The sequence below is a fragment of the Anastrepha obliqua genome, chromosome 4, assembly GCF_027943255.1.
Source record: "Anastrepha obliqua isolate idAnaObli1 chromosome 4, idAnaObli1_1.0, whole genome shotgun sequence".
Taxonomy (NCBI): domain Eukaryota; kingdom Metazoa; phylum Arthropoda; class Insecta; order Diptera; family Tephritidae; genus Anastrepha; species Anastrepha obliqua.
Genome location: NC_072895.1, coordinates 4,159,820 through 4,173,955, shown reverse-complemented (window position 1 = coordinate 4,173,955; position 14,136 = coordinate 4,159,820). Strand labels below are relative to the sequence as shown.

Below are 14,136 nucleotides of genomic sequence, written 5' to 3'. Positions count from 1 at the left end.
TAGCGAATGCGGCACTTATTGTGCGCAGCTTTCTTAAACCCAATACTTCAGTCAAAATATTGTTACCCTACTCAATGGGATGCCAAGGGTTTCTTCCAAATGTCTTTCAATCACTCGATGGTTTTCCATTACGATATCCTGCATTTTTTCTATCATTTTTGGTGCTGTAGCTGTTTCGGACATCGTTTGTGTGGATCACCTTCAAGGTTTGTACGGCCACGTTTAAATTCAGCAACCCATATTTCTACTGCACTAATTGATGGCGAAAGGCCTTATACACTTTCAACATTCGTTCATAACTTTCTTTTGCTTTTAAGGGGACAGATACTTGTACTTGTTTCGAATTTTTTTTTTTTGCATAAAATGTTAATATATTCCTTTAAGAAATTTTTGAGAACGTAAATTAAAGTATTTCTTATATTATAGATCGTCAACCGTGACGACTCTATTCTTTCCGTTCGAGCGCTGGGTGAGGTTGAATTTTTATGTATTCAAACTTTAGACGCGTTTTTCTCAAAACTATATTTTTCGAATTGGCGTACACGATAACTCGAAAAGTTATTGACCGATCTCTCTGAAATTTTGCACACATCTTTTTTATGATATTACTTTCTATGTGAATACAAGTTTTCGAAAAAATAATTTTTTCGAAGCAAAAATAGTAGAAATATTCGCCCCAAAACTCATTTTTTTTTTTTATTTATTCCGCGATTTGTTTTTTTTTTTTCATTTTTGTTTAATTTATATAGAAATTATGACATTAAAAACAAAGAAAATTTTGGTTTTTTGTATGCAGGTTCTGACGCCGATACTACAATGCCCGCAGATTGAGAAGCCCCGCTGCGACTGTCCGCTAAATGATTAAAATAAAAAAAAAAATTTTATAATATATTATTTTTATGTATAAATAAACTGTATGGAAATTTTGAAAAAATATATTGTCTTCTTCATTTTAAATAATTTTAATGAAAATCAGGGAAAGTATGGCCCTTTACAGGTATCTACCCCTTAAAACTTCCAAAAATAAAAATTCAATCACTGCACGACACTTGATTTTTTCCATTGCAGAAAATACTGTGACACGTCGATATTCAATGGCTTGTAAACAAAGAATGAATTGACATATTGAAAAGAAACTTCGTGTATGTTCATATGAAGAGTGTACCAACATAACAAAAACAAGAAAATTAGGCGAATAGCAACGCCCTCTCTTCCTAACGCAAAACCTCTTGAACAACCTAGTATTTCGCGTTCTTTTCCAGCACATCAGCAAAGCCAACATTTGTTCGAAAAACTGCTCAGAAATGCCACTAAGTGCTGAGTATGGAGATTTTTATTTATCAATTTTAACAGTTCATTAACTGTCAGTTCATTAACCACTCGGCAGATTGAGCACCACCAATACCTCGTTTCAAGTCCAACGTCTGATTTTCAAGTCCAACGTCCGAGCCTTACAAAAATTTGTGAGGAATCCATATTCACCCTTCATCTTCAAATATTTCTAAGAGACACCCTTTTGAACTGGTAGATACTCAAACAACTTCAGGTTACTCGGCAACATTGTATCGCCGAACACATTTCCGACACTAGAAAGAAGCCTGCACAAATCGACGCTAATAGAGAAAAAGCTGCCCGCCGTGAACAAAGTAGGCTGTAGGTAAAGAGTATTGTCGTATTTGCAAACGTATTTTAGTTTACTATTTTATTTGGAATTTGAGCTGAGTGAGATTTTTAGTTTTTTTTTCAAAAAACCAGAAGCTTACAATATTTACATTACGCCCATTTTCAAATCAGTAGTCTAAGAATTTTTGAAAGCAAATGCCGTTTGGCAGTTTTAGGTACCATTCCCACCAGCCACCATCAATCACTCTCACCCATATTAGTTACAACCTGCTTTATGCCAATTGACACTCTCCCGCATACCAACATATCTCAAATGATACACTCACACAAATGTTTACAACACATTTTTTACTTGTTCGAGTAGTTTTGTAAGAGTTTCCAGAATACCTAGAGGCATGCGCTTGAAACCCACAGGAGAGCTCGTATGTGCAAATACCTACATACAAAGTGTGTAGATTTTAAAATCTCCAAACACATCCAACTGCATTGTAGAAGAAAGCTTTGGAAAAACAGTAGGCAAATACAACAACAAGTGGTTTGACTAAATCGTGATTTTCAACGAAACAGCGACAGTGATGACAACGACGACGACGACGACGACGGCCGTTCGTTGTGTTGGTGTGGGAGATCAGTGATCGCAGCTCACAATATGCAGCTTGAAGACAAATAGTTTGTTTGTAATAGTTTAGTGTAGTGGTGGTAGGCTTATAAACCAGAGATCGCGACTCGGCTCGGCTATGTGATCAAGTTGCTTTTCTATGGGATTTTTGTTACGATTCGCTTGTTACATATTTGTGTATGGTTGGATGTGCGCAGATTATAAGAGTGCAAGTCTAATACGAGTATTTACGCCGAATATCGCTAGTTATTTCGCATTTTTGACAAGAGTCAAACGCTCAGCGGCACAAATACGGGTTGTATGATTGGTGACAAAAGAATTCAATAAATATCACAAAAGGATAAATTAATAGATAAACAAGTTTGTACGTCTGTATGTATGTATGTGAATATTTCGAATTTAGCAAATATTGTATACATATGTATGTATGTATGTACGTCTATATGTACATATTGCACGAATTCAAGTTGAAATGAAAACGCGAAGCTAAAATGTGGAAAAGTTAATTCATGTTTTTGTTTTAGTTGAGTGAGGTGAAGTATGTAAATATTTAAAATTAGCAAAAGCGTGAAAAATAAATATTTGATAACCATTTGAATAAAATGTGATACCAAGTAAAAAAGGTAAATAAATATGTGAGAAAATATACATATTTAAAATATGTATATGTATGTATATTATTAGTTATTTTAAAACAAACAAAAAAGTAATTTTTAAATCACCTAACGGGTTTATAGCTAAAACTCAGTCATTCGTTACTCTACATTTTTGAAAATCAATAAAACCACAAATCAAGCAACTATGCAGCAGGTTTTGCCAGAAAAAAAACATACTTCTGCATGTATGTATGTGTGTGCATATCAAAAGCACTGCAACTACTTAAAAAAACTGGTATTATTTGATTTGAATTTTCAATTTGCGCCTATTGACATAGAAAAGTTATTAGGCGTTGCTCATAAATGCCAAAAATCCGAGTTAAAATTTAACTGTAATATGCCCCCTAACTCAAAGTAGGTATTTTCGTTTACAATACCTTTTGAGCACAGAAAAATGTCAAGAATTTTCACAACTCCAAACTAACGAAAGTCTAACAGTACTTTGTCAGATTGAATTAAGTTGTGTTGTAATCGAGGATTATTAGCTTACTTGTACGAATTAATTTAAATTACAACAAAATATTCAAGCGCACACTCACACGCGCACACATGTGCATATGTATGTGCTAATATTTATCCACATACTCGTCAAGTCCACATAGAGTACATGCGCCGCATTTTCGTCTTGAAGTACTCGTAGTATGTGCTACATTATCTAAGCGCTAATTCAATTATAGGCCGAGCCACACATTTATAGAGACTGTGCATCACAACAACGCAGACGCAGTAGCAAACGAGGAAGCTGCTTTAAAATTTGTCTCTGAAGTCTCTAAAGTCGCTGAAGACGACTACAACGATGTACGTTGACAATTGACTGCTGGCTGAGCTCAGAAAGTCGCCGAAGATTGGCGGCGAGGGAAAATCAGCCTAAATCACAGTGCGACACAAACAGTACACAGTGGGGTGATCGCATAAAAGTTCGTTTAAATATAACAATACAAAATTGGGCACAAAGAATAATAAAATGAGAAAAAACAGCTATTTGTAGTAGCGGTTGAACTTGAGCGAGAACCAATAGTAATCAAAAGAGTGTAATTCCTCAAAAAAAACATTTTCTGTTCGGAGGAGCATAAAAAAATCAAGGCAACGCAGTTTTCTGTGCGAAAATACGCTGCCACCCAAACCCTCATTAAAGAGTTAGTTTCGTTGACAAAGCGCAAAGGTTCATTAATCTTCAGCGGAAGATTAACAAGCCAAAGGCCGCCCATCAACTGATGTTAGCAGCGTCAGAGCTTCTGCGCCACACTATGAGACGGGTATCGCGTGTCGGATATAAAAAGTGTTACTCAAGAAGAATTTTACTGGTAAAATTCCTAATTAGTGGTGATCTTGCACACTCCAAAAGGTGTATGGGGATCTTGGCTGCAACAAGATAGGGACCCGAGTGAATGTTAATTTCTCAAATCGTGTTTACATCTGAAACTCTGAAAGTAGTCCGTCAGTCAACATGATTAATTTTGTTTCGAATTATTCAATTAAGAAACAGCCACATCTCCCATGCTAGAGCCTCATCATACAGACTGTTAGGCCGCCGTAGCTGAATGGATTGGTGCGTGACTACCATGCGGACGTCCGTAGGTTCGAATCCCCGTGCATGAAATACCAAAATACCAAAAAGAAAACGTTTTTTCTAATAGCGGTCATCCCTCGGCAGGCAATGGCAAAACTCTGAGTGTATTTCTGCCACGAAAAAGCTTGCCATAAAAAAATATGTGCCGTTCGGAGTCGGCTTAAAATTGTAGGTCGCTCCATTTGTGGAACAACATCGACACACACGCCATAAATGGGAGAAGAAGCTCGACCAAACACCCAAAAACGGGTGTTAGCGCCAGCTCCAGCGAAGCCAATCAGTTTCAATGTTTCAGTGGTGGTTTCATTGTGGATAACAACTCAAACACGACTTTTGCTCACATCGACCTTCTCAACGGCCGGGGTATATACGGTTCGGGATAAGATGTTTGCCTTGCAGACTGGATGAAAATTCTTAGCGGCGAAGTCTCCCACAAACAGAGCCTGGGATATTTTATTTAATAGTATTTTTACGTAATGAGCCGTTTTTTCCATGCTCGCTACCAGACCTACTGGTGGACAGACAACGTACACTCTGATGAGCACTTAAGCCAAATACGCCGAAATGGCTAACCGAAGTGGATTGGCCACTCCAAAGTGATGGAACCCATAACAAAGCCGTATTTATAAAGATAATAATGACAAAATAAAAATAAATTTTTTGCTGTACTTAACATAGAGTCACTATAGACTATGCTACTTCACTGGAGCGTCTTAGGGGCTTTAAAACTCGATCGTCCCTCTGAAGTCAGAACTAGGAATGTTGAGTAAGTAAATAGAAAAGTACCTCAAGGTAGCATTCTTGGTCCTATCTTGTTTATACTTTTCATTAATGACGTTAACCGTTGTTTTAAGTATTCGAAATATTTACTCTATACGAACGATTTAAAATTTTTTCGCAGAATCGGACAAATTGTTATTACAGGAAAACTTGAATGCTCTGAATGACTGGGCCCTATAAAACGTACTTTGGCTTAGTACTAGTAAATGTTATCACATAACGTTTTCCAAGTCCATGAATCTCTTTTCCTCAGCTTCTTATCTTTCAAATGTAGCTCTTGTCTCAGTTCATAAAACTCGTGATCGTGGTTTTGTTTTTGATTCGTCTTTTACGTTCATTATCCATATTAACTCTGTTATTGCGAAGGCATATGCCAACTCAGCTTTTTTGCGCGCTATGCTAGTGATTTGAAAGATTCATACACTAGAAAAATCAAACATGCTTCAGTCCATTCGAAGTAGAGTACGCCGCTGTCATCTAGAATCCGATGTAGTCCTCACTTTCCCTTAGAATTGAAAGAGTTCAACGCAAGTTTGTATGTTTTGTTCTTCAACCTTTACTCGTTGATAGACCCTTGCCATCCACTTGCTTGTTCAAAGCTTAATGTTTATATACGATTTAGTATCCGTTACCATTGACTGTTCAGATCTACTCGGCCAAATAAGTTTCAATGTTCCAATGTTCGCTCTTATATACCATTTTATGTTGAAGTTCTTCGACCTAATTACCTTAATTTTGCAACTCTTACAAGAGGACTTAAAGAGGTTAATCGGCTACCTAGAAATCTTGATCTTGATTTTGCGATGCCAAGGCCTCTGTTTAAGTCACTTATTGAGTCTTTTGCCAAATATACTATCTATCCCATTTCAGTTCTTAAGTAGATATTTGTTATTTTATCCTGTAAATCTAACCATTCATGCGTGAAGTCCGTATTTTTGTACGGAAGAGAAACATGGCTGGTCTCTAACACCATCATACAGAGGCTACAATCTTTCGTCAACAAATGCCTCCGCATCATCTGCAGAATATTCTGGCCAAATACCATCAGCAACGACGCACTGTGGAGATTAACGAACAAGACGAACGAGGAACTCATCCTTAGACAAATCAAACGCAGAAAGTGGCCATGAATGGGTAACACATTGAGAAAACCGCCAGATAGCACCACGAGAATGGTACTGAGCTGGAAACCGCAAGGGAGAAGAGGTCGCGGTCGACCAAAAAACATTTGGAGAAGGTCGATGTTGCGCGAACTAGTAGTTGCCGACATCTCATGGGACAGTGCAAAAACAACAGCACAGAAGGGTGTACTATGGAAGAATCTTGTCGAGGCTCTATGCTTCCGAGAGGAGTAAACAAAGAAAAAAAAAGGTTGTAACCATTGACTTAAATAAAGAAATAGAGAAAGAACCCAAACCTCATCAATTTTCATAGAGCAATAAATTTCAAACTTGATTAGCATTTTCTCTTACTTTTTCGCACTCCCGCCCCACAGTCTGCATCACTTCGTACATATCTACGCATCTATGTGCATATGTATGTATATGAACACATTACATGCTTTTCGCTTTCAAATCTGTCTCTGGCTTTACATTCGTAGACACACCGCTGAACCATCGTTCATCGCGATCAGTCACTTGTCATCAATCAAAACATCTTCAGCATATCTTTTTCTTCTTGTTTTGTTGTTATTATTCTTTTGCTGGTTTTCATCGCGTATGCATGTAAGTGCACATAAGCGATTTAACAACGAACAAATGTACTTACATACATAGGCGTTAAATTTTATACAGCTTTGCATAATTTTTTCTGAATTCGTCCATCCATGCTCCAAGACGTGCAATAACTTCTTTTGTTAGCCTCAATTGCGATGACGAGTGTGATTGTCACGTCATCAGGCCACGCCGTCGCATTTTTCAATTTCTTTCTTATAGGGGCGAGTGCTTCGTTTTATGTACTTTATTATTTTATTTATTTAGTTAATGTGAACTATTTATGTCTGCATTTGTTCAAAAGTATATATGTATGTATGTGTGTGTAAGTAAATGCTTCTTGCACTTTCATTCGAAACTTTATTGAATTCGGTTTACAGCGGATTGTATTACTGCATTACATGAAGCAAGAAGTTTTTCGTTGCATACTTCGCAGCGCTTTGATTTTTTACTAGGCATCCTGATGGTAGGTAGCCTGAAATAGTGAAACAAATTTTTGATTCTGAGCTAATGCGCTTTTGGTAATTGCGAACCACAAATGAGTAGCAACACTTTACGAGTACCGACAACGCCATACAGCAGAAGGAAAGTCTGTTATGCGGGATAGTCGGGACAGGAAACACAGCGGATACTCGTAATTGATTTCCCCCGACAACCAATTAAAGCATTTTTTGATTTAAAGCTCTGTTTTATGGAGTGAATGTAAGTGTTTTATTAATGGATGCCTGCCATCAGTTCTCCAATTCGATCACGTTTTAAGAGTTCAAAATGATTTCGATGTTGGCGAGAGTGTCGAAACACGCAAAAATGTAAGGGAAGATTGGGTTTCTCAAAATAGGCCACTGTAAAGCCGGTCAATAAAATAATTTGAATGAAATTATATTTCATGTTAAATGGCGCAAGACTTTACTTCTTCCATTAAAAAAAATAAAAATAAAAAAATGTTGCAAAATGTTACTGCCGAATTAAATTAAACTGCAAACGCTGAATGGACCAACCCGTTTGTACTTACCTTTATCATTAATTACACTGTGTAGCGCTCAAGAAAGAAACAAGAATGCATTATAGCAATTATGAAAGAGAAAGAGCGGTAAAATATGGCACCACCTGCTGTTGTGCCCCAATTTTTTTTTACCTAAATTGGTTTTGATCTAAATTATTTGAAAAATCTCTTAGAAAAGTACAATTGGCATTAAAATTGTCTACAGGAGTGTATCATAAAATTTATTGGCGTACATTTTTGTGGAGCATTGGAACCCAATATTTCTCACCCTTGAGGGTCATTTTGAACCTTATGTCAAAAAGTCTGTTAAATATTAAGTTTGCAAAGTCGAAGGAGGCTTAAAATGACCACAAAAATATTTCCTGGAAAATTTCAGTAGGGGTCTTCTCGGACGAAAACAGTGTGCGGTAATGAACAAAGGTACGTAGGTAGGTAGAAGTGGCAATCGGTCTCTAAACAACCTCACTTAGACAATTACCGATCCATTGTGATACCACAGTAGCAGTTTATCTAATTGATCTGGCTGACACTTATATCCCTAAGGTCATCAGCATCATTTAAGAAAGATGACCCAAAGTATCTAAACCTAGTGGCCAGCCACGTGGGACAGTAACTGAGAATGTGTCTGACAGGCTCTTTCTCCTCCTCCTCATTCTTGCAGCTTCTGAAATACTCGAAATCGGGTACATTCCATTTTTGAGCACATCGATCTAGGAAACAGTGGCCTAGGATAAAAACAACTAACATAGAGACGTTTTTCCTTCACCGATTGAGTGCACCTTTGGACGCCTGACGCTCCATTTTGGCCAAATTCTTTTTGTAGCATGAAATGTCTGACTATCAACCCATCTCGTGTTGGCTGAAGGGAAAATCCTACCTGCACTACGCAGTTTATAGGTTGAGAGGGGTATACCTAAAATCTCCATACCACGGGGAGGCGAGTGATATTGTCCTCTCTCGCTAATTTGTGTGCCTTACAAATCACTGGCATGTCACCATGTCCTGGCACCCATATCAAATGGATGCGAAAATATTCCGCCATCTCGTTAGGAGACGCCCGGCATTTGCGAGCACTGATGGATTTAGTGACAATCCTACCAAGAGATTTAAGCGCCGCTTGGCTATCAGAGTAAATATAGACTTCTCTAAACGTAGTCACATTTTTTCCTAACCAGAGAGCTACCTCATTAATGGCTAGAATATCAGCCTGAAAATGATTAAGGGGGGAGCCTGCTTTACAGGCTTCAAAAAAATCGAGTTTTTCGTGGATTTTTTTGGGAAGGAAAGAAATATTCGATTCAAACGAAACTTTCAGGTTTTATTGTTATATATTTCAACAGTCTTCTAAAATTTTTTCATTAAAATATATGTCATATTGTGCCTAGTACAAGCATTTTGCAGAGGCGCCTCGAGTGTGCATGTGTCGTGCGGCGGGAAAGATGCAGGTCGAAATTTTCATTTGAAACCAAAAACCCAAAAAAATGTTTATTTTAGTATAGTATAGCTTCTAGTTAAACCAAGAAAACTAAACAAAAAGTGAGAAATTCAAAAATTTTTCGCTAATTAAAAAACAAAAATTAATTTCTTTGGAAAAACAAATTCACTTTATATTGTTTAAAAAGTGGGTTAATCATAACTTTCTTAAGGTTTTTTAGGTTCAACTAGAAGAGAATTTAATTCCGAATACATTCAATGTTATCTCGTTTCATTAGGACGTTTAACTTTTTCCCTATCTTTCCCGCCAATTAGGAAACATCGTAAAATTAAAAAACCGAGATATCGCGCGTCAAAGTTTTTGTATATACCACAGCCAGGTAATAGTATATACGCTCGTATACCTGCTCGACGCTTGCTCACAATTTCTTCTGTAACTCCGAAAATATTTTGAATTTGCTTCTGAAATTTTGAGGACACATTCTTGGATAGTTAGGGAAGACATTAATGAAAAAAAAAATTGATTTTTTGAAGCCTATAAAGCAGACTCTCCCTTAAGAAGACGAGGCGAATGCTGGACTATAGTACACCATTAATTTGTTTCTAATACCACTAAACCTACCGTACTCGCAATCTGCACCAATAAATTACGTGTACATTTTTTGATTCATTAAATTGCAGGCTCGCGACGCACTGGAGGATGGTATGCGTAAATGTTTTTTTATCTTTTTTTTTGTAATTCAATAAATATAAATATAAAATAGTTAGAAACTGCCTATTTGATTTTAGACAATGGTTGAGTTCCTTTACTAGTGGATTTTCCTATAGGGCACCTGACATTTGCGAGTGTATTAATTGAGATGTCCTCACTACTTGCATTCACATTACATTCATGTATGTGACTATCTACTCAGAGACTTATCTTTATCTAACTTTTGACTCAAACACCATTCACATCCGCAATGTTACGCTGATTTCGTGCTTGTAAAGTGAATTAAGTAATTAATAATGCATTCCAATGCTGTCTGTTTTGCTTCTCAATAAAGTTAAAAGACAGATAAACGTGCGATCAGATTATGCGAGCTGCGAGAAAGCGTTGCTATGAGTTCAAGAGTGAACAGAGATCTCCTTTTGGGAGAAGAAAATTTTTGGTTGACGTAATTTTGTCAATAGATGCCACCAGCAGTGTGTGCTAGTCGATCCTAACATAACCTAAACGTCATAAACCAAGCTTAGACATATGGTAAACAAACTGCCTCGACACATTAGTGATTTTGTTTTGGTATCATATACCTTTGGTTTTGTGAAAATGCCTGATTTTGTGCCGAATAATCGTCATTTGCGGGAAGTGTTGATTTTCCTCTTTCATTCGAAAAAAACGGCGGCCGAAGCGCATCGAGAGCTTTAAAAAGTTTATGGAGATCCTGCTTCAAGTGAAACAAAGTGCCGAGATTGGTTCCTTCGCTTCAAAGACGGTGATTTTAATGTTGACGACCGTCCGCGTGAAGGAAAGCCAAAAACCTTCGAAGACGCTGAATTGGAGGCATTGCTCAATGAGGATCCGTTACAAACGTAATAAAAGCTAACTTCAGTATTAGGAGTTACACGCCAATCCATTTCCAAGCGATTGCATGCCTTGGGAATGATTCAGGATCAGGGGACTTGGGTTCCTATTTTCGCCTGTGAACAGCTGCTCCAGCGGCATAAAAGGAAGCGTTTTCTCATCGCATCGTGGCGGGTGATGAAAAATTGATTCCTTGCTGCAATCCAAAGAAAAGAAAGTCATGGGGACTGCCCGGTCATGCTTCTACGCCGTCGCCTCGGCCGAATATTCACGCTGCGAAGGTTATGCTATGCATTTGGTGGGGCCAAGTTGGTGTTATTTATTATGAACTGTTAAAAAAACCATCACTGGGGATTGGTATCAACTTCAATTGACGTGATTAATCCGAGCACTGCGCGAGAAGCAGACGAAATACGCCGAGAGGTATGAAAAGTGATTCTACAGCATGACAACGCTCGGCCTCACGTTGGCAAACCCGTTAAAACCTACCTGCGAATACTGAAATAGGAAATCCTACCCCACCCGTCATATTCTCCAAATATTTCGCCGTCCGATTATCACCTGTTCCGATCGATGGCACATGGTCTAGCTGACCAGCAGTTCCATTCATATGAAGACATCAAAAAATTGCTTGATCCGTGGATAGCCTCAAAAGATGAACAGTTTTACCGCGACGGTATACGAGATCTACCAGAAAGATGGGGAAAAGTAGTGGCCAACGATGGGCAATACTTTCAATGATTCACTTGATTTTTCCAGAATAAAGTTGTATTTTCATAAAAAAAAAACAGCGATAACTTAGTCGCTCGGCATCATTTGCATTTCTTCCTGGTTTAGGAATCATTATAATTTCCGATATTTCCCATTGCAATGGAATATATTTTAAACGAATACATGCATTCTTGATCAAAGTGTTGCGCAAAACCTTCAGGCGTCTCGATATCGCTTTTGTCCAAACATGAGAGTTATTTGCTTTTTTAATTAGAGGTTCGTGGATGATTGGTATCTTTATGTTCGCTGTGGCCTTCCAGAGAGAATAATTGGATTTCTTGTCAACTAAAAGACATTGTAAATTTTTGTTGATTCTTGTAATTTGTCTTTGAGCAGCTTATTTAATTTATTAAGCTCAGTTTTCAATGGTGTTTGCCATTTTTTCCTTATTTTTCTTTTTTTGTTGATGAGACATGGTATTTCGTGCAGATAATGTTGTGGTATATATTTTCGTTTAAAGCTAGGAGTACTTAAATTAGCAGATTTTTGTAACTGCATTGTGAATTTCATTGTTTCCTTTTCGATATGTTCGATGTGTAAGAAGAGATGTGCCCTCAAACATCTTTCTATGCGGAATTTTTCATATTTCTTCATGTTCTATCCATTATTCTCCATAACAAGAACCAACCAACGCAACGAGCAAACTTTCTGAATGAATTTAAACACTCAAACTACGCTATGAATATCATTCACTAAATCCGGCCCAAGTGCCTTTTTCTCTCTACCCACAAACTTTCACATCAGAGTAACCATTTTTAGCCAAAATTTGCTATTCATTGATGGTCCTACCTCAAAGTGCTTCTTTCTAATTATGGGGAGACTGTTTCTGTGCAGCGACGATTCTGCGAAAGATTTTTGGCCTTTGCACATTGGCAGTAGCGAGTATCACAGGCGATGGAACAATGAGATGCAAGAGCTTTACGGCAACATAAAAATGGGGCGGTGAATAAAAACCCCGCGGCTCCATTGGCTAGGTCAAGTTGTCCAAATTAAAGAGAAAGGTCTCCTTTAGTTGAAAAGATTAGGTTAAGAAGGACTTAATTTCACTTGGAGTGTCCAACTGGCGCCAGTTAGCGCGAAACTGCAGTAGTGGAATTCACTGACATATTTTAACTAACGGGTAATTTTTTAGCTATAATCTTTTTAAACAGTTGGCTTAAACAACTGACGCACGTTTCGTGTTTTGTTTCACTGTCAAACATCCTGAGTTTGGTCTATAATTTAACCACGAAGCGTCTTACAAACGAACAACGCTTGCAAATCATTGAATTTTATTATAAAAATGCGTGTTCTGTTAAGAAAGTTTATCGCGCGCTTCTTCCATTTTATGGTCAGTTTAATCGACCCACTGAAGCGGCTATTCGAGCTATGTGACGAAATTTAGAACCAAATTTACATTATTGGACATCAAACCACCAACACGCTTACGTAGAGTGCGAACTGAAGAAAATATCGCAGCTGTATCGGTCAGTGTTAATGATGACCATCAATTATCGATTCGTCGAGCAGAATTGTCGATTTTGGAGTGAAGATCAGCCGGAAGAATTGCAAGAGCTACCAATGTATCGAGAAAAGGTCACAGTTGGGTGCGGTTTATGGGCTGGAGATATCATTGGACCGTACTTCTTCAAAGATGCTGTGAATCGTAACGTAACTGTGAATGGTGAGCGCTACCATGAAATGATATCTAACTTGTTTTTGCCCAAAATGCAAGAGCTTGACTTGCATGACATGTGATTTCAGTCACACATGCCACACAGCACGCCTAACAATGGACTTGTTGAGAGGCGAGTTCGGTGAATTGGCCTCCCAGATCGTGCGATATAACGCCTTTAGATTATTTTTTGTGGGGCTATGTTAAAGCTCATGTCTATTCAGACAAGCCTTCTTCAATTAACGCATTGGAAGACAACATTAAAGCATTTATATGTGAGATACCGGCCGAAACATTGGAAAGAGTATGCCAAAATTGGACTAAGCGGATGGACCATTTGAAGCGCAGTCGCGGTCAACATTTGCATTAAACAATCTTCAAACATTAAATTATATGGACTGCACTATCGATTTAAATAAAAATTTCATGCATTTTTCTGAATTTTACGTGTGTTTTTTTGAAACACTTTCCTATAGTTCTCAAAAAATCACCCTTTATATTCGCATTGTTATCTATTCTTAACCACAATTTTAACGATTTTTCTATACGGTTACCCGTTTCATGACGATAATCGATAATACGAAATCAGCTGTTTTGGTTAACATTGCGATTATCGCAAACTAAACGACAACAATATGGGTGTCTTTATTTTACCATTTCTTTCTTTTTTTTCTACCATTTCTCTCTGCGATACTATTGGTGGTTTATCGTTGGTTGAGAACATCACTTTATTATCCGATTAATCAAAAC

The 14,136-nt window shown here is 37.6% G+C and overlaps 1 protein-coding gene across 6 annotated transcripts in view; it reads left to right on the top strand.

Annotated features, from left to right (window-relative positions):
* The window catches only part of LOC129243848 (uncharacterized), a 65,036-nt gene that overhangs the window by 14,510 nt on the left and 36,390 nt on the right, over positions 1-14,136 (top strand). The window contains exons 1-2 of one of the 6 annotated variants that reach the window (XM_054881219.1): positions 2,343-2,614; positions 2,767-2,865. The exons of 3 other annotated variants lie outside the window; for them this stretch is intronic. The gene's annotated coding sequence lies outside the window, so the exon portion shown is untranslated. Of the gene's footprint in view, positions 1-2,342; positions 2,866-14,136 lie in introns of those variants that run through there. 2 more of the 6 variants (XM_054881218.1, XM_054881215.1) reach the window with 2 other exon arrangements.